The 20,554-nt window shown below is 45.3% G+C and overlaps 1 protein-coding gene across 2 annotated transcripts in view; it reads right to left on the reverse strand.

Annotated features, from left to right (window-relative positions):
- The window catches only part of CLEC16A (C-type lectin domain containing 16A), a 1,483,716-nt gene that overhangs the window by 1,249,509 nt on the left and 213,653 nt on the right, over window positions 1-20,554 (reverse strand). The gene's annotated exons all lie outside the window — the stretch shown is intronic.

The raw sequence follows: 20,554 nt of genomic DNA on the forward strand, positions 1-20,554 counted from the left end.
TACAATCTTCATTGCACCTCATATCGTTTCACTCTTTTGGCAATATGTGTATATATAAATTTTCATTATTATTTTAATATTTATTTATATATATATTAATACACTATTTTTGCCAAACTTTTTCATTTATTATTATTGTTCATATCTCACATCCTTATATATGTTCAGACTTATATATATTTTTCACTCATTCTCTTCACATTATTGGTGCCCAACCATTTTTTATCTCACATACATGTGACGATTTTTTCACCAATCTTGGTTCAAATTTTTGTCTAATTTTTGTTTAAATTCTGGTTTATATGTTTATATGCGTTTTAATACGCATATATTCTTGCAGCCTGTGCTTTGAGAGTAACCGTGAATGCACTCATGTTTTTAATCTTGTGTTTTTGTCTATAACTATTAGATTGGTATCACTTTTTCCCATCTGGGATTTTTTATGTGCAATCAGAATGTCTTCACTGGTCATTGCAAAACAGCTTGTCTGAACCATCCACTCACGTGTTTCAACATGTGTTTTTTATATTCCTTAAAGCGGAGTTCCGGGCACAAAAACTATCTTTTTTTTTGTGCCCCTCCGCTAGGTATGCCGCACCTGAAAAGGAATTGGATAGTTATTTTTATTTTTTTTGTTTACTCACCTTTTTATTGAAGATCGTAAATACTCACCTCTGACTGCTTCCTCCCTCGGAGCCGCGGCTCACCCCGTCACTTCCTGCCTCACTATGATTCCTGGGAGCTGAACGTCACAGCTCCCAGGAATCAATGCGACGGCACCGGCCCCGCTCGTCATTTCCGGGCGACATGCCCAGAAGCTGTTTAGGAATGCGGCGCCGCGCCGGAAGTGACGAGAGGGGCCGGTGCGGCGCATTCTGGGACAAGAAGACGCGGAAGAAGACAGAGAAGAGGACCGCGCCGGCTTCAGCTGCCCACAACAGAGATGGAAACGCTGTGGAAGAAATTTTATAAGTATTTCTTCTAAAAGGTAAGTGCGAACCGGGACAGATCAGAGGCTAGCCATTGTGGAATGTGCTAGCCCTGACTGTCCCGGGGTATGCTCAGTAAAAAATAATTTCTGTGCCCGGAACTCCGCTTTAATTGATGGCTCTCTAACAAATATCCTGCGACTTTTTGCAATTTCACAGTGTGGTTATGAGTAAGCGACTGGTAATGTCGTGAAACGCGTCAACCTTTGTCTGCTTGTACACTGTCTGTCACTTGATTTTATTGGAACAATAAAGGAAACATCTTTGATTTCAAGAAATATCTCTACCAGAGTGCGGTCAATCCTCTCATATTTCCCTAGTTGTATTAACCTGATAATTATCTGCCTAGCCTGCTCCTGCAGAGTGCACCATTACCCATTAGTGAAGGCTAATACCATCGGGCAGCGACTGTCAGAGGACGCAAGAGAAAGTTGCATTTTTTTTTTTAAACCGTCCAAACGTGCTACAGCACCCCCAAGAGGTCAGGTAGAGCACACTTGAAACCCCTAGCAGGTGTCCGTAGCAATGTCAGAAAAGAAAAGATCTGAAGATCAGCACCAGGCTATAGGGAGGGGCTCCACCCAGAAAAACGCCTCCAGGAACTCCCATTCAGTGATTCCTATCAGAAAACCACCGCAAAATGGCACCGGGTGTACCAAGATGGCCGCCAATTCATGCAGAGCACATGGGCTACAAGAAAATGGCGCCAGCAGAGCTACTGAGGACCCTCATGGGGACCCCCCAGCCTTTTGGACAGAATAAACTGGAGTGAAAGGTAGAAACCCCCCCCCCCCCCCGCACCCAGCTCGGACCCAGCCCCTGGAAGTAGTTACAAACGTCCCAAAAGCCCCAGTATTGAGAGGGAGGCAGGTAGGTGCGTGACAGGACAGAGGGGAACCCGGGGTTGTGAGGCCCCGATCATCCTAGGGAGTGGCCTGTGCCCACCACAGAATCTGCCAGGGGAGGAGGGGGGTGAACATTTTTTTACCATACCAGGAACAAGCGGGCGCCATCTCCTGAAAGAACCCCTCTCCGAAGTGGGGGGTGCTGTTGGCCAAATAGGAACGCTGCAACTCGGGCCTAGACCCGGTTGTATGCGACCTAGCCAGACGTTTAACTCGTGAGGCCAGTCCCCGTCCAGTGGGACTATGTCACGGCCAACCCAGCGCAGAGCTAAGGTCTGCGCGCTCGTCGGCCGGCTAGGGTGACCACTAGATCTATATATCCAGCCCGTAGCCCAGATCCAGCAAAGTTGCTTGTAGATCTCACAGGGAAAAAATCAGGAGAGAAAGCTAACTAGAAAAAACATTGCCAGGACCAGAGATCCCAGCAAGGAACTTCGGTCCTTACTCCTGACTAGGCAGATTAAAACTGACATCCTATAGCAGAGAGAGAGAGAGAGAGAGAGAGGGTATACCCCCTGGGACTGCCCATAGGCGTAGCCAGAACTTTTTTCTGCCTAGTGTCCTAATCCTGTAGGGGGCAGCATAACCCTACTGATATGAAGATCAGAAGACTGCGTCCGTCAATGAACAAAAGAGAAAAAGAGATTATTCTCCCACTTTAAAAGACTCTAGTCCAGCCACATCTTAAATATGCAGTCCAGTTCTTGGCACCGGTCCTCAGAAAGGATGTTCTGGAACTGGAGAGAGTCCAGAGAAGGGCAACAAAGATAATTAGGGGAATGTAGGACATCAGCTAAAAGACTGCAAGCATTGAACTTATTCTCTCTGGAGAAGAGACGATTGAGAGGGGATATGATATCAATGTACAAATACTGTACTGGTGACCATAACATAAGGAACAAACTTTTCAGAGACAGGGAATACAATAAGACACGTGGCCACTCACTAAAACTAGAAGAAAAGCAGTTTAACCTTAAACTATGTAAGGGGTTCTTTACTGTAAGGATGTGGAATCCTCTTCCACAAGCAGTGGTATCAGCAGGGAGCATCAAGTTTCAAAAAACTATTAGATGGGCACCTTAAAGACCACAACATAAAGGGGTATACAATGTATGGTTAATAGTAAAGACACACACACAAACACACTATGGGTTGAACTGGATGGACTGATGTATTTTTTCAACCTCACTATGTAACTGATCCGCCAGCTCAGAAGGATGTGGACCCCCCTCCAGATCCTGGCACAAAATCTTAGCCCATTCCGTTAAGGTCTGGAATACCAAGGTGATAGCAAACACCGGTCTTAAAATTGAACCAGCCACAATGAAAAGGTACTAGACCAGAGCCTCAGCTCTTTTGTAAAAAGGGTGCTTAAAAGACGGGGAATCTTCCACCGGCAAAAGTGTGGTATTATTCAGGCTGGAAACATGAGAGTCCACCGATGGTGGAACCTTCAGTTTCCTCAGAAGAGACTCCTCAAAGGAATATCTTCTAGCAAAACGCTTCGGTATTCCAACCATGCGTTTCAGGGAACCCCACTGACTAGTGAGAATCTTGTCAAAATAGGCAGGAAAGGGAAAAACCTTATTCACCTTGAAAGATTGAGGGCGCCAAATTGCACAGGCGTCACCGACTCAGCAGTAGCTGAGTCCTCCAACTTTAAAGTTTCCTCCTGCACTGTTACAATTAGGGCCTCCACCAGCGCTTTTTCATGCGAGGCTGCAGAGGACGACGACTCATTCTCACTATCAGAGCACTCAGCGTGCGTGGACGCAGACCCAGTGGACTGACTCTAGTCCGCGGCAGCCAAATCCACCTCAGAATCTGAGGAAGCAGAAGATACAGGTGAAGGTGGGGGGCGATTCCTGCCAGGTCTCCTTTGCTGGGCCATATCTACTTTGGCTACTAGTGACTGCAGGGCTGCTGTCATGGCTGCCAGGGCAGACTGAGACTCAGAGGGTCCTGCAGCTTCCAGGAGTGGATCGGTTGGTAAAACAAGCTTCTCAGGCTCCATGACCATAAAGAATTAAACAAAACCACACTGCTCAGCAAAGAAAAATAAATGTTTTATTTAAAAAATAAAAAAACGGGAGCCCCTCCCCCCCGTGCACCGCTGTGGCACTACAAGAAGCAGCGCACCCGCGGCGCTGTAAGCAGCAAGGGAAGGAAAGTGTACCCCCAGAGACTCCCCACCCGACCAGGAAAGCGCCAAAACAATCTGCACACTGCTGGAAAGATGAAGAGGAAACGCTGACCTGACACTAGAGGCCCCCTGTCAGTAACAGATGTGACCAGAAATGTGTGGACTGGCACAGAGACTATCAGGCACAAAGTGTAAAAGAATATAATGTATTTAAAAATAAGTGAACACCACAAATGTAAATACATATCCAGAAAACAAACTGTGTAAATCAAACCAGATAACCAAACAATAGTGACACACAACAAACAACTGCTCAAACCAAATATATACAGAAAACAGGATAAAACAAATTGTAATCGTAACAGAGCCAGGGTCATACACGGGACATCAAGCCGAGGGAGCTGGGAACAAGACAGAACGGGGAGAGGGTAACAGGAGATGGAGTAAGCAGGTAGGAAGGAATCAAGCTGCAGGGACACAGGAATGCAGGTCAGGGGCACATGAAGACAACACCAAGGCAGTGAGGTGATGACTGATTGCATGAGATGTCAGCTTCTGAGAGACACCTACTGGTGGACACTGGAACTGCAGCCTATGGATGTGGGAGCTACAGTGCCACCACCAGGTGAGCCCCTTCCTGACACCCCCACAGCCTCAGCACTGTCTCAGACTACAGAAAAATGGCTGCCAATGCAAGTCTATGGGCAAACTAAAACATGACCGCTGAAATACAGAAACATGGCCTCCAAACCAGGAATCACAGAGACCACGTAAAAATGGCAGTACGATGCGGCGCTGCACGGGACCCTGGACTCGACTGGACCCCAAGGGAAAAAAATTACAGATCCCAGGAGGTAAACCCCCACTGCAGCACCCAGGTACGGACACCCTTAACAGGGACCGACAGCGGCATCACCCACCGCTCCTCCAGCCCAGCACCATGTAGCCCCCCTACCCAATTTCACCCATGCCCCCAAACAGGGGCCGGGGGGGGGGGGATAGATAAGGGCATCCAAATTTAAGGGGGAACCCCGCAAGGAGGGTGAAGCACAAGGAAGCAGATCTTTTACGCGACATCTTTTTTGGCTTCTTCGGTCTGCTTCGGATGGTGAAATGCGCTCAGGGAAAGGGCACTCATGAAGGCTGCTAACTGTATTAGAGCAAAGTTTTTCTGGGGGGATCTATGCTGGTAGATGAAGGATTTTAGGATTTCTTCTATGAATTTGAGGAAGGTGGGGGGTCTTTCGGTGGATTTGGTGTAGGTGACATAAGCATTATAAATGGCCAAATTAAATGCAACTTTTTTATACTGGGAAAAGGACCTCCTTATTGCTAAATAGGGCTGAAGCATTTGATCCTTGAAATCCACTATCTCCCTTTAGAATGGGACGGTCTTCCAGGAATCTCCACTGAGGTGTCATTGTGGATTCTGGACAGGACATAGACATCTTTCTTCTAACTTCATGGCCAACACTTTGTTGCTTTGTTGTTTCTCAGACTTGCTGATTCCCCACTTTGTAGCCTTGTGTAGTAGCCTTGTGTACACTAAAGTTTGTGGGAAGCCCTTCCTGTTTTTTTTGTGGAGGTACTGCAGGCCAACATTTTTTCATGGTGTAGGTGGCGAAAAAGGGGCAGACTGGTGTAGAAGTTATCCAGATAGCAGTTCCTATGCAATGTCAGCCCATTTCCCTCTCTCTCTCCGTCAGCCCCTTTCCCCCTCTCTCTCTCTCCCTGTCAGCCCCTCCCCCCCCTCTCTCTCTCCCAGTCAGCCCCTTTTCCTCTCTCTCTCACCCCCTTTCTCTGTCAACCCCCCCCTTGTCTCTCTGTCAAACCCCCTCTCTCTCTCTCTCGGGGGGGGGGGGGGGGGGGGCCGCTACAGCTTCTCGCCAAGGGCACTGGAGACCCTAGGTGCGCCTCTGCACCCCCACCCCCACCCCCTCCAGCAGTGGGGTTTAAAGCCTGAAGAGAGAGAGGGGCGCCTGGCCTCGGCCTCAAGTTAAAGCTCATCCTCAGCCGCCCTCAGCAACACAACGCCCTGCCTGCCTGCCACCACAGAGCTGCACAGCACATTATAGGTGAGTCTAGTGTAGCAATATATGATATGTATTTGGTCAAAGGTAGCTAGGCAACCAGTCTCTCTCTCCTCCCCCCCCCCCCCCCCCACAGGTTCTCTTTTCTGTTCAAAAGTTTAGTTCATATTTATATTCCAAGATTTTTGTGCTACAACTATTTGATTTACATGCACTTTACAGAATTGTCAGTAAATTAAACATTATTAACAGTGGTGAGATTACAAACAGTGGTGGGGCTTAAAGATGGAGGGGTGGAGTTGTTGCCATAAAACAGTTTAAAGGGGAGGAGTTAGTAAGATGACCACCCCCACGTGGGGGCGCCAAAAATATTTCTGCACCCAGGCGCCTGTGACCCCAGGATCGTCCCTGGACTCTAGATCTCTCCAAAAAGCAGACCCGTCATGGTCCATGCTATAACAAGGGATGTTGTTCATCCCTTCTGATAGAAATTTAAAAACAATTAAAGCTACAGTTATTTTTTTTTTTTCCCTTGCTTGCACTCAAAGGCAAACACATTTGTAGGTCATGAGCACATATGTAAACAGTGTTCGCACCAGACATGTGAGCTATCGCTGCGAACATTATAGCAAGAGTAATAATTCTAGCACTAGGTTTCCCTGTGTAACTCTAAACTGGTAACTTGTAAAGGCTTATAAAGTATTGCTTATGGTGATTTTTAATCTTTAAGCTATGCCTATGGACACAATGTTCAGGACCATCTAAGTGTGCCAAACAAATGTTCAAGAGTCCAGGGTATTTTAATGATAAAATTGATTCCTATCAGAATAAAGCTATTTGCTGCGTTTATTGGCATAACCTGCCCTCCTGAAACTTACCAAGCCGTAAACCACAGCACAGTTTTATTTGGTATCTGCTCACCTGAGTCAATTTAAACACAGTCAGAACTCTAAGCCCTCGTTAACATTTAGTGTCGGTTCACACTTGTGCGGATGCGGTGGTCGCATGTAATTCGGAGCGCACTGCTCCTTCATTACATGCGATCTCCTGTGCGGATGCGAGTTCAGCCATACACTTTGTATGGCTGAATTTGCAGTGCATCCGCAACAAACTCGCACATGAGGCATTTTTTGAGCCGCCTCAGAATTGGATCGCACAGTGGTTCACACTTGTGCGATCCGATTCTGTGCGAACTTGCAGATCGCACTGCGATATGCGATCAAACTGGGGGTGTCGTTAACATTTAATTGACACCCCCTGTGTATCGCATATGGCAGTCTGAGCTGCCAGATGTGCGGATGCAATGCGGGAACACGCTGCATATTCGCAGCGTTCCCGCATTGCACAAATGTTAACCAAGCCTTAACGCAACTTAAAAATCGTGCTGCATTTCAATCCAACTTCAGGGGTGAAGGACATCTGGATGGTTTTTTAATGCACAGATGTCTATTAAAGTCGTCCCCGAAGTCGCCAAAATGACAGTGCCATTGCTGGCAATAGGCTGCAATTTGACCTGTCAAATCAAGCAGATGTGAAAGGAAGCTAAAGCCCTGATGAAGGGCTACCAATCGATTTCTGTACAACTGCCATGTTCAAGGTTTGCTGCTCAATCAGCACTGGTGACTATAGCCATGTATATTAGTGCATTCAGACTGCGGGGAAGTCTCCACGCTGTCAAAATACAATAGCTCAGTGGGAGGATTCCCCCATCTTCCTCAAATGTGCAGCTGAGGCAATCTAATCATGTTTTTCCTTTCAACCTGCTGCTTGAAGAAAAAAAATAAAAAAAAAAAACGATTTCATGCAAGGGCTGCTTTAAAGCTTAAGTCCAGGCAAACCGCTAATACACAGGTGAAACACAGAGGAGTTATTTTACCTGCCAAAAGGATGTATATTTTTTTTCTCCATCCAATTCTAAGATTGACACAGCTCTACAATACAACTCAGCCTGTCTGGGAGGGTAGAAGGCCTAACTATTTTGTTGCTGCAGTAACACTTACAGGTCTGGTCAATCCCACAGTCGGCGATTGAACAATAAAAAGAAAGGTCATCTCTGTACTTCTGTTCTCTCCAGCCAGCATTGTTCAGAATATAATTACCGCTACTCAACTAATTGACTCATTGTGCTGCTACTCCTCCCAGTCTGCACTCCGCTGTTCAGGCAACTGCAAGGCTGATACCAAAATCAAATTCACTAACGGGTATAATTCTCTTTCGTGATAAAAATGCATATAGTGATGTCTTACTAAATACAGAGCTGCGTTAATTTGTGTATTTTAAATCTGCCTGATGTTCAGCTTCAATAAAAAAACACAATTCTAAATTATCCTCTCAAGAAACTGGTACCTTTTGCACATAAGAACTCAATCACATGGGCACAGATCCCCATAAAGTACGAAGAGCCACTGGATTATCTTTTTTGGACTGGTGTGGTCCAAAACAGGTCCTTAAACAGGTGAATGGAGACGCAGTGGTTGTATGGACCTGCAGAGGCCCGGTTTGACAGGAAAAGGTTTATGGCCCCAGATGCACAGTTTACGTGTTGAGGGCTGAGCACCCACCCATGCATACCTGTCAAACTAGGCTGTATGGGTAAGTCTGTACAGCCACTTTGACTTTGGACCCAAATCCGTGTCCTGGATCCAATTACTCTATTGGTCTCTTACTGCCAGAGTTATAACCAATGATACCCTGTCCCCATCCTTCAAACTGCAAAGAGGAACCCAAGAAAGGGATGTCCACTCTCCCCTGGTCTATTCGCGCTTGCTAAAGAACCACTTTCCATCCTTCTTCGCTCCCTACCTACATTCGCGCATCTCCCGGTGGGTCCTCTGTCAGAGAAAATCTCTCTATATGCAGACGATGCCCTACTATATCTGCCTGATGCCTCAGACACTCTTAAAGCGGCCCTTGACCTCATAGAACAATTTGGAAAATTCTCCAGTATTAGAATCAATTGTAGTAAATCACTACTTTTCCCCCTATCCAAATCGTCACCGCCTTCTCCAGCTCAGATACCTCTGACCTTGGTCTCGGAATTTAGATATCTGGGGATTGATATTCAGGGTGAACCATCCTCATACTTGACAGAAAACCTATACCAAGTTCTACAACAACGGATTCTTCGATGCCAGGCGTGGAGGTCCCTGCCGCTCTCCCTAGAGGGTAGAATCAACCTTATAAAAATGACCTTTTTTCCCAAGTTCCTCTAAATTTTTCTAAATACACCAGTCCCTATACCTGCTTCCTTTTATACAAAACTTGACCATGTCATAACTAATTTCATTTGGGCAGGATCTACCCCTAGAATAGCTAAATCTAATCTGCAGCTACCCTTGTCACTGGGGGGACTTGCGCTAGCTACCCTGCTTTCGTCAGTATTACTGGGCAGTGGACACGCACCAATCCATCGGTTAACTTAGAAGTGGCCGTACTAGGCTCCTACTCAGCATTAAATAATTTAGTGTTTAGTGGCCCAAAAGCACATCCGAACATGACTACCTCAATGCACATGATGGTCACACTATGGGGACAGATGTCTGCTGCTGTCTCTGATGGGGAGATGCTTCCCCTCACACTCCGCTGTGGGGCAACCCCCAGTTGCCGCATCTCTGTTCCGTACCAGATCCTAATCTGTGGGCCAGGTTTGGAATTAAGAAGTTGCAACAGATTGCGCTGGAGGGACAACTGTTACCGTTTGATACCATTAAACATACCTTCAACCTCCCCTTATGGATGTTCTTATACTATCTTTAGCTACGAAATGCTGTGCAGGCACAATTTCCTACCCTGATCAAGGTTACAACGCACACGGTGGAGCACTTCCTCATTTTCAGCAACGCGAGTAGAATACATTCGTCCCTATATCTTAGGATTTTGAGTCATGATACAGGCAAAACTACTCGTTTATTTAACATCTGTCAGGGAGACATACCTTCCCTTACCTCTGAGGACTGGGGTGAGGGACTTGAGCAATATATTCCACTGGTTATCTCAGCTAGAGACAGATGTATTCAGCTTAAATTTGTCCATGGCGCATATTACACCCTGCTGGGACTCTCGAGGATCTACCCTACTAGATCTAATCGGTGTCAGACAGAATGTAGTATCCTCATGCCCACTGATTCAACAATTTTGGAGAGACGTGTTGGATGAGATAAACTCTGTGGGGAGACTGACCACTGGCATTAACCCTAGGAAACTCCCCTACATGAGTAGAAAGTGCCCAAAGGAATTTGGGAAAATATGAGAACCATGGGTGAGGGCTAGATCCCTGAAGATGTAGTGCTCCTCCACGCTTGATCAGTGACCTGTGGTATGTCGGCTGCTCCCCCACGCCCCTCTATTCTTTTCTCCCCCCCCCCCCCCCGCACACACACACCCACCCTCACTGGCATACAAACGAACATGCTATCCGAACAATGGACAAGCCACGCTGTTCATATCTTAACCAAATAAGATATGCCACCTCTGTATTCTACACATAAGACCTTGTTTGACTGGACTACAGTAATTGTATTACTATTGCCCTTTTTTTCTTTGTATCTCATGTGCCTTAAATTCCATATATTATATATATATATATTATATATATATATATATATATATATATATATATATATATATATATGTTGTCATTACCCTAAAAATGTTTTCTGAATTTTTTTTTTTTAATTGAGATAAATAAAAACATTTCTGTTAAAAAAAAAAAAAAAAGTCTGTACAGTCACTGCATCTCCAATCACTTTTATAGGCTGCATGAACACGGTTCCAGGTTAGTCCAAAAAGATAAACAACTCTTTCAGCTTTACGGGACTCTATGTCCCTTTGAATGAGCCCTTAGTGGCACTGAAGAATTCACATAATACAATTTATGTAGCTCTCCAGGTCATGCAATATGAAGTGGCAGGTTCCCTTGGTAAGGTAAGAGCTTTATGCTGTATATTCATATATTCAATGACGCTGAGAAGCATCTGGATTGTGTATCAGAAAAGACTTCAAAGACCTCCAAAAGGAAAATTTCCTGACACACAAATTGTAGAAGACCGGATACGGAGACCTTAAAGGATAAGTTGACCCGTTCCACCGGTTTTTAGCTTACACTGACAGTCTGTAGGAGTCCTGCATACTTTCCAGGCTCCTACAAAAAAATAAATAAATGCACATTTTTTACCTGCAAAAAAATGTGCATTTATTATGATTTTTTAAAAAGTGACATATTTTAGAAAGGATACTTGCATGATCATAGTAAAAACAGAAGTATGAATGCATCCTCCATTTAAATGTTTTGCTAGATTCTTGCATTCAATTCATTTAATGCATGCACAGTCAAACGCAATCAAAAGGCATTCACAAAAATAAATGATAAAATGTCGAGTAAACTTACATGATACTGCATTAGGGCAAACAGGAATCAGCATTGAAGAGGCAGCAAGAAGAAAAAAAAAAAAAGGTAATATAATTAGAATCTGGGATGATGAAACATCTTTACAAACTAAGAAGAATTATATTTTATATCACAAAGTACAGTTGCTTAGGGACATGATGCACTTGGACATCTTGGACTGTCTGTCTTGTGCAAGCTAATAGCTTCACCAATGATTAAACTGTTCTGGAAATCGCTCACAGATCTGATTTCCAGCATCTCAGGCACTACAGTAAGCATTACTGCAGAACTCTGTTTCCTTTGCATAGGAGAACAATCCATACTGGAATACAAAGTCTCTTACCATAAGACCAATAAAGGCAATAATTCACCTACAATGGAAATCTAGGACTTCCCCCACTATGTTGAAAATGATCTCCATCTATAAGATGGAGAAAGCAAGAGCCAACACCATCTGATAGCCTCATTAACTTTATAGGTACTTGATCCACTTGGCCAACTGATTTTTGCTCCAACACATATAAATTAATTGTAGTTTTTCAATTAGGTATTTTACTATTATTTTTCCCCTTTGTATCCACCAAGTTATTTATCTACCTATTGAACTCATGACCAGTTAGGAGGTCCGCTGGTGCAGCAGCTCCTGTCCTTTCCCCATTCTACCCCTATACTCATCCAGCAGCCCCACCCCCACCACATTTACCAGTCCCATTTTGTCAATTATTTGTTCTGCTTTTCCCGTCTTCCTCCCTGGCTCCTGCTTTTAATCCCCTAATGCTTACCCACTACATACTTTACCTCATTTTTAATTATCTACAAGCGGTTACTTATCGGAGTAGAGCTGCATTTGAAATGTATCACCCCAATCTCATTTAGGCCACATACTGAGCTTGACCTGATCAGCAAGTCCACTACTCAACTAAATATCTGGGTACTTGTAAAAGGCTTTTGGAGAGAACTAGGGGCAAGCCTCCTACCAACTGATTATGGGCCCTGGCATTTGAGGGAGCTACAAGCATTTAGGAACACGTGCCCAGATCAGAGTGGTCAGAAAATAGGCAAGTTTATACAATGCAGCTTTCTTAAGATTTTGGGACACACAGTCCCAAAATCGGCTGGTTCAGCAGGAACTGACCGACATTTGGACCATGTGTACTGCTGTCCTTCAGATAAAAACTGGTCTAAAGACTAGCTTTTGTTGAAGGAACCTGCTGGAAAACCAGCATCTGATCCTGAATAGTGTGTTCTGGAGGGTGGGAAGACCCTTGTCAGAAAACAAAGGCACAGCAGGAGAGATTGCTGCACTAACATTGCTTAGTTACTACAGCTATATATCAGTTTTTTTTTTCCTTCGTATAGCCCGCTGGATTAAACAGAAAAAATGTAGGTACCAAGCATTACAAAGGTTAGTCAACATAGGTGGTGATATACGGGGAGGGCATTTTTTTTTTTTTTTTTTAAATTAGTAAGATATAGCCTAGCATTCCGCCTTTAAATCATGTTTCTAGCAAAAACTTTTCCACTTGATCTTTTTTTAACCACTTCAGCCCTGGAAGGTTTACCCCTCTTCACGACCAGGACATTTTTTGGGATACGGCACTGTGTTTATTTAACTGACAATTGCATGGACATGCGCTACTGTACCCAAATACAATTTATGTCCTTTTTTCCCACAAATAGAGCTTTCTTTTGGTGGTATTGGATCGCCTCTGAGGTTTTTATTTTTTGTGCTATAAACAAAAAAAAGACCAAAGATTTTGAAAAAAATATATGTATTTTTTTAAATTATGCTATAAAACCTACCCAATAAAAAATAATTTACAAAAATCAATTTAGGCCAATATGTATTCTGTTACATCTCTGGTAAAAAAAAATCCTAAAATGTGTATATAGTTTGGTTTGCGCAAAAGTTATAGCATCTACAAACTATAGCAGATATAAAAAGTCTACACACGCCTGATAAAATGTCAAGTTTCTGTGATGTAAAAAAAATGAGACAAAGATAAATCATTTCAGAACTTTTTTCACCTTTAATGTGACCTATAAACTGTACAACTCAATTTAACTGAAACTAAAAAAAAAAAAAAAAAAATGGATTTCTGTAAGAACTTACAGTAAAATGCTTTTCTCTGAAGTTCATCGACAGACGCAGCTCCATAACTTCTTTACCATTGGGTTATGCTCCTCCAATCAGGAATAGGCAGTAGGCTGGGAAAAAAAAAAAACTTTACCACGCCCATGGGGGCTGTCCCTGCAGGCATAACCGTACACACTCTGCTTCAGACTGCAGTTTCGTTGCAAGCAGTGTTTGGAAGACAAAAAACCCATACACTCAAAGTTAGAGGGGCGGGTGCTGCGTCTGTTGATGAACTTCAGAGAAAAGGAATTTATGGTAATTTCATCCAAAAATCTCGTTTTCTCTATCATTCATTGACAGACGCAGCTCCATAACTTTATTACCATTGGGATGTCCCAAAACAGTAATGTCATGAGGGATGGAAGAACAACGCAAAGAAGAACGTAATTCCTCAAAAGCTAAACTTAGCCAACCAGGTAAAAAGGAGCTCAACCAGCAAAAACCGGAGCTCACCCAGAAAAAACAAACATACACCCTCAAAGAGAACAAAAAAGATTCTCTTTAAACCACAGCCTGCAAAACTTTGCGGCCAAAAAAAGGCAGCCGAAGATGCCAACACATCTTTGTAGAACTTTGTAAAAGTAAGCACGGACAACCAAGTTGCCACCTTGCAAACTTGTCCCACAGACGCTTGATGATAAAAACCCCAAGGAGGCACTCAGCGCCCCAGTAGAATGTGCCTTCACAGGGAAAGGAGGAATCCTTCAGTGAATAAGCCTGAACCACCGTCTGCCTGATACATCTGGATATGGTCGCAGCAGACGCAGCCAATCCTTACGAGGTCCCTCGGTAAGGACAAAAAATGGATTTTTGTAAAATCTTACCGTAAAATCCTTTTCTCTTAAGCTCATTGACAGACGTAGTCCTCGTTGATTCAACACAACTCGGGTTATGCTGCCCTCTACAGGAGTAGGACTAGACAGGAAAGAAAACATTCTGGCCACACCTTAGGGGCAGTCCCAGCGGGTATATCCTCTCTCTCTCTGCTACAGCAAATCAGTTATGTCACAAAGCAGTGTTTAGAGAATTTAACCCAACCCAACTCAAAAACAGAGGGGCGGGTACTACGTCTGTCAATGAGCTTAAGAGAAAAGGATTTTACGGTAAGATTTTACAAAAATCCATTTTTCTCTGTCGCTCATTGACAGACGTAGTCCTCGTTGATTCAACACAACTCGGGACGTCCCAAAGCAGTACCACAACTGAGGGGTGGGAAAATGAAAATCAAATCCAATCTAGAAGGCCCAACCGGTGCCAACTAGATGTTTTCAATGCTCATCAATCAAAGATGAGACTCAACAGAAAATTCCAACAGAAAAAAACCCTCGAGGTAGACCACCGGTCTCCTCAAATTGCGGCCTGCAAAACCTTGCGGAAAATGAGGCATCCGCCGATGCCATCACATCAATCTTATAAAATTTTGTAAAGGTATGTACCGACGACCAGGTGGCCGCCTCCGTGATCACAAAAAGTGAATCCGTCTTACAGAACGATTCTGTAGCCTTCAGGTATACCCTGATTGCCTGAACCACATCCAAGGAATGCAACGCATGTTCCCGATGATGATTGGGCTGAGGACACAAGGAAGGTAGTACAATATCTTCATTCAGATGAAAGTCTGAAACCACCTTTGGAAGAAAGGATGGCTTCGGATGAAGAACTACCTTATCCCTATGAATCACTAAATATAGGGACTGGCATGACAATGCAGCCAGTTCTGACACCCTGCGTGCAGAAGTGATAGCCACCAAGAAGGCCACCTTCTGGGATAAAGTAAGCAAGGGAATCTCCCTGATATTTTCAAAGGGAGGTTACTGCAGAACCGACAAAACCAAATTAAGATCCCAGGGCGGTAAGGGTGCGCGGACTGGTGGAGCCAGGTGCCGCACCCCCTGGATGAAATTCCGCACCAAGGAATGAGTAGCCAAGGACTTCTGAAAGAAGATTGCTAACGCTGAAACCTGACCCTTGATGGTGCTCAAGGCTAGTTTCTGCTCAACCCCCTTTTGCAGAAAGGTCAATATTCGGGTCACCGAATAGGTACGTGGAGGAAATACTAAAGATTCGCACCACGCGATATGCGTCTTCCATGTGCGATAATAGACCTTGCTGGAAGTCGCTTTCCTTGCCTTAATTAGCGTAGGAATAACTGAAGCTGACAACCCTCTGTCCTTCAGTACCTGGGTCTCAATGGCCAGGCCATTGAACCCAGCGACTGTAAAGCACAATGGAAGATCGGTCCTTGAGACCGCAGACACTCCCTGAGAAGAAGTTCCCAAGGAGCGTTTGCGACTAGCATGTCCAAGTCGGCTAAACCGGCTTGACGAGGCTAGCCTAGAATTTCCAGCCAGGCTGCCCTAGAGCTATCTGGCCCCGGCAATCCGACAAAGTCTGATTGTTCTCTGTTCCCACACATTTATCAGACACCTGATTCCTATCAGGAGTGGTAATTTCTCCTGGTTGAACATTAGAGACCGAAGTCACCCGGCTAGAGGCTCCTTGGTCTGTCTGTTCAACCGGATCCGATTCTTGTGGGGAACTGAGGCTAATCTTTGGAAAAGGTAAAGAAAATGATCTGTTCAGGGAACGGCAACTACCGCTCCCTGTAGTACTTAAATGTTGGAAGGGAAGAATCGCACCGGTTGCAGTGGTCGATGCTCGATCTAATGCTCTGAATACTGGTGAAGACGTCCCCCCACCCTCAAGCCGGGTGGGGGCGCACCTTCAGGCTGTGTAATCCTTTGCTTCAGGTTTGGCTGAGTCGGTCTTTTGTTTGTCCGACCAGCCCTTCTTGAACCCACCTAGAGGGGTTTTGCCCTTCCCGCTTGCTCCAGCAGAGCGAACGAACCCTTTATGGGTGGTAAAGAAAGGTCCCCGCTTGTTACGAGGTCCTTTAGCTTTAGCAGCCTGTGGCAAAAAAGTGCTTTTGCCCCCAGTGGCATCCTTAATGATCTCATCTAGGGTGGACCCAAATAGGCGATTCCCCTGAACGGGGAGATTCGCCAAGGTCTTTTTGGAACCTAGGTCCGCTGACCAGCATTTTAACCACAGCACACGTCTGAGGATTACCGTTGACATAGATGCATGCCCTAATAGGGGGGTAGCATCCAAGGCTGCGTCACAGACAAACTGTACTCCTTGTATAATCTGTTCCATCAAATCAGATGTTGCCTGGGGGATATCCTTCCCCTTCAGGTCCTGGCGCACCAATCTCCCCCATTCCGTTAATGTCTGAGAAACTAGACCAATGACAATTACTGGTCTAAAGGCTGATCCTATCAGGGAAAAGATAGTGCGGGACTCCGCTTCTACCCTATCAACCGAATCCTTAAAGGACGAAGCGTCCTCCACTGGAATAACCGTGGCTTTATTCAGTCTGGAAATAGGTGGATCCACCACTGGTTGTACCGTCCATTTCTTAATGAGGGATTCCTCAAACGGATAGCGTCTAGCAATGCGCTTGGAAATAGTAAAGGTACGCTTAGAATGCTCCCATTCCTCTTTAATCTTATTACCAAAACACTTGGGTAAAGGAAAAACCTTCACCGTCTTGGTGGGTTTGCTAGTACCAAAGGGAATTTCTATTTCAGTTGCCTCTGCCGGTAAAACCTCAAGTCTTAAGGTTTCCCGAACCGCACAACTAGTGCGTCCACCAATGCTTCTTCCTGAATTATGGCGGAAGCATGAACGTCCTCCTCACTGTCTGAGGGAACTTTACCTGAGACAACAGCCCCTGCAGAGGGACCTGCAGCTGCAATGACCATCTCAGCATCTGTATCTGAAGTATCAGATGATATAGGGGTAGGCGGGGGTCGCTTTCTTGACCCCCGTTCCTGACACCCGAGCCACCAAAGACTCCAAAACTGCTGTAAATGCATCCATACTCTGTGCACTGGCGGGTCCTGCGGCCCCCTCAAGAGAAACCGGTGGGGGTACCTGTGTGGCAGGGTCCATGATAATTCCAGATACTACCCGGAAAAAATCAATTTGTCAAAAAAAAATAAAACTTTTTTTTTTTTTTTTTTTTTTTTTCCAGACCCCCAGCGCCACAAAGCCCCTCAGTGTTACCTGCTTTAGGGACCCCTATAGAGCGAGAGAGAGAGATAGACCCCAAGGCTCACCACTTGATGCTCAGAGTTTCAAATGCAACTTGTCTCAGCACTGTCTAGAAGCGACAGGAAGTCTTTTGGCTGGCTTCCCGGGAAACAAGGAGGCGGCTCCGCCCCTCTGCATGCCTTCCGGCGCCTCCCCTAGCTCCACAAGGTGTTTGGGTCACCTCAAACATGGCCGCCCCCATGCTGGAGACACGAGGCTACGCCAAAATGGCGGCCCCGTGCGATCTACCAGACAAAGGCGGTGGCCTGTACAGAATAACGGAGTATCTCGACCTCACAAACCTTCACCCTCATGGTGATCAGCGTGGCCGGCGGTACCGGACCCTGGCGGGCCATATGCGGTCCGTGGCCGTCGGGAGGCATCTGCTTTAGCTGGGGGAATATGATCTGGAATGCAGTATACATGTATAGACATCGCCCTGTGGCTTCTGACAGGTAGGATACCTTATACTATCACAGTAATGTTCTAGTACTGCCACTGCCTACAATCATTTAAACATTTTTGCAATTAGATTGTCAGCTCCCAAACCAAGCCTCCTGGTTTCTTGTTCACAAAAATCACACTCAAATAGGGGGATCTGTGACATGTTATAGGATAGAGGGGAGACCCATCCTTACCATTACAGAGAGGGGCCCGCGTTCACCACAAGACCCGTCAGGGGGAAAGGGGGAACATACTACTCACCCTACCGGAACCAGGCGGGCGCCAACTCCTGACAGTACCCCTCTCCACCGGGGTGGGAGGGCTGTCGACCAATACGGACGCCGTGACTCATGGTCCTTGGCGTTTAAGCGAGACGTTCAACTCGCAGGGTCAGTCCCCGTCCAGTGGGACTATGTCGCGGCCGATCCAGCGCGGAGCTATGGCCTGCACGCGCTCGTAGGCTGAACTGGGGTGACAACTGGATCTCAACATCCAGCCCGTCGCCCAGTTCCAGCTTTCTTGCTTGTAGATCTCACAGGAACACTGGAGAAAAAAGCTGTCTAAAAAATCTTTCTAAGAAGAAAAAAAAAATCCTGCCAGGACCGAAGATCCTAGCAAGGCATCTAGGTCCTTACTCCTAACTAGACAGAAAAAAACTGATTTGCTGTAGCAGAGAGAGAGAGGATATACCCTCTGGGACTGCCCCTAAGGTGTGGCCAGAATGTTTTCTTTCCTGTCTAGTCCTACTCCTGTAGAGGGCAGCATAACCCGAGTTGTGTTGAATCAACGAGGACTATGTCTGTCAATGAGCGACAGAGAAAAGAGCATCTCATTTTCTAAAAAAAACTCAGTGGCCTCCAGGTAAACCCTGATCGCCCGAACCACATGCAAAGAATGCAAAGCAATGTCCTTAGAATGCTTAGGCTTGGGACAGAGTGAAGGCAACACAATGTCTTCATTCAAATGAAAATCAGAAACCACCTTAGGAAGAAAAGACTGATTAGGTCGAAGTACCACTATCTCTGTGGACCACCAGATAAGGTGAACAGCAAGACAACGCCGTCATTTCAGACCCTCTGCAAGCAGAAGTGATAGCCACCAAAAAGGCAACCTTCTGAGACAATGAAAGCAGAGAAATCTCCTGAATGTTCTCAAAAGGAGGCTTCTAAAGAACAGATAATACCAAATAGAGATCCCACGGAGGTAGCGGGGACCGTCTTGAAGGAGTCACATGGCGTACTCCCTGGAGAAAAGTACGAATCAAGGTATGCATGGCTAACGGGCATTGGAAATACAGGTCCCTCTCAAAAAATTAGCATATTGTGATAAAGTTCATTATTTTCTGTAATGTACTGATAAACATTAGACTTTCATATATTTTAGATTCATTACACACAACTGAAGTAGTGCAAACCTTTTATTGTTTTAATATTGATGATTTTGGCATACAGCTCATGAAAACCCAAAATTCCTATCTCAAAGAATTAGCATATTTCATCCGACCAATAAAAGAAAAGTGTTTTTAATACAAAAAAAGTCAACCTTCAAAAAATTATGTTCAGTTATGCACTCAATACTTGGTCGGGAATCCTTTTGCAGAAATGACTGCTTCAATGCGGCGTGGCATGGAGGCAATCAGCCTGTGGCACTGCTGAGGTGTTATGGAGGCCCAGGATGCTTCGATCGCGGCCTTGAGCTCATCCAGAGTGTTGGGTCTTGCGTGTCTCAACTTTCTCTTCACAACATCCCACAGATTCTCTATGGGGTTCAGATCAGGAGAGTTGGCAGGCCAATTGAGCACAGTAATACCATGGTCAGTAAACCATTTACCAGTGGTTTTGGCACTGTGAGCAGGTGCCAGGTCGTGCAGAAAAATTAAATTTTCATCTCCATAAAGCTTTTCAGCAGATGGAAACATGAAGTTCTCCAAAATCTCCTGATAGCTAGCTGCATTGACCCTGCCCTTGATAAAACACAGTGGACCAACACCAGCAGCTGACATGGCACTCCAGACCATCACTGACTGTGGGTACTTGACACTGGACTTCAGGCATTTTGGCATTTCCCTCTCCCCAGTCTTCCTCAGGGTCCGGTCACCTCTTCTCGTTGTGCAGTGTTTTCTGCCACACTTTTTCCTTCCCACTGAGGTGCCTTGATACAGCACTCTGGGAACAGCCTATTCGTTCAGAAATTTCTTTCTGTGTCTTACCCTCTTGCTTGAGGGTGTCAATGATGGCCTTCTGGACAGCAGTCAGGTCAGCAGGCTTACCCATGATTGCGGTTTTGAGTAATGAACCAGGCTGGGAGTTTTTAAAAGCCTCAGGAATCTTTTGCAGGTGTTTAGAGTTAATTAGTTGATTCAGATGATTAGGTTAATAGCTCGTTTAGAGAACCTTTTCATGATATGCTAATTTTTTGAGATAGG

Source organism: Pelophylax lessonae (genome assembly GCF_965119305.1).
Source record: "Pelophylax lessonae genome assembly, chromosome: 6".
In the NCBI taxonomy this organism is placed as follows: domain Eukaryota; kingdom Metazoa; phylum Chordata; class Amphibia; order Anura; family Ranidae; genus Pelophylax; species Pelophylax lessonae.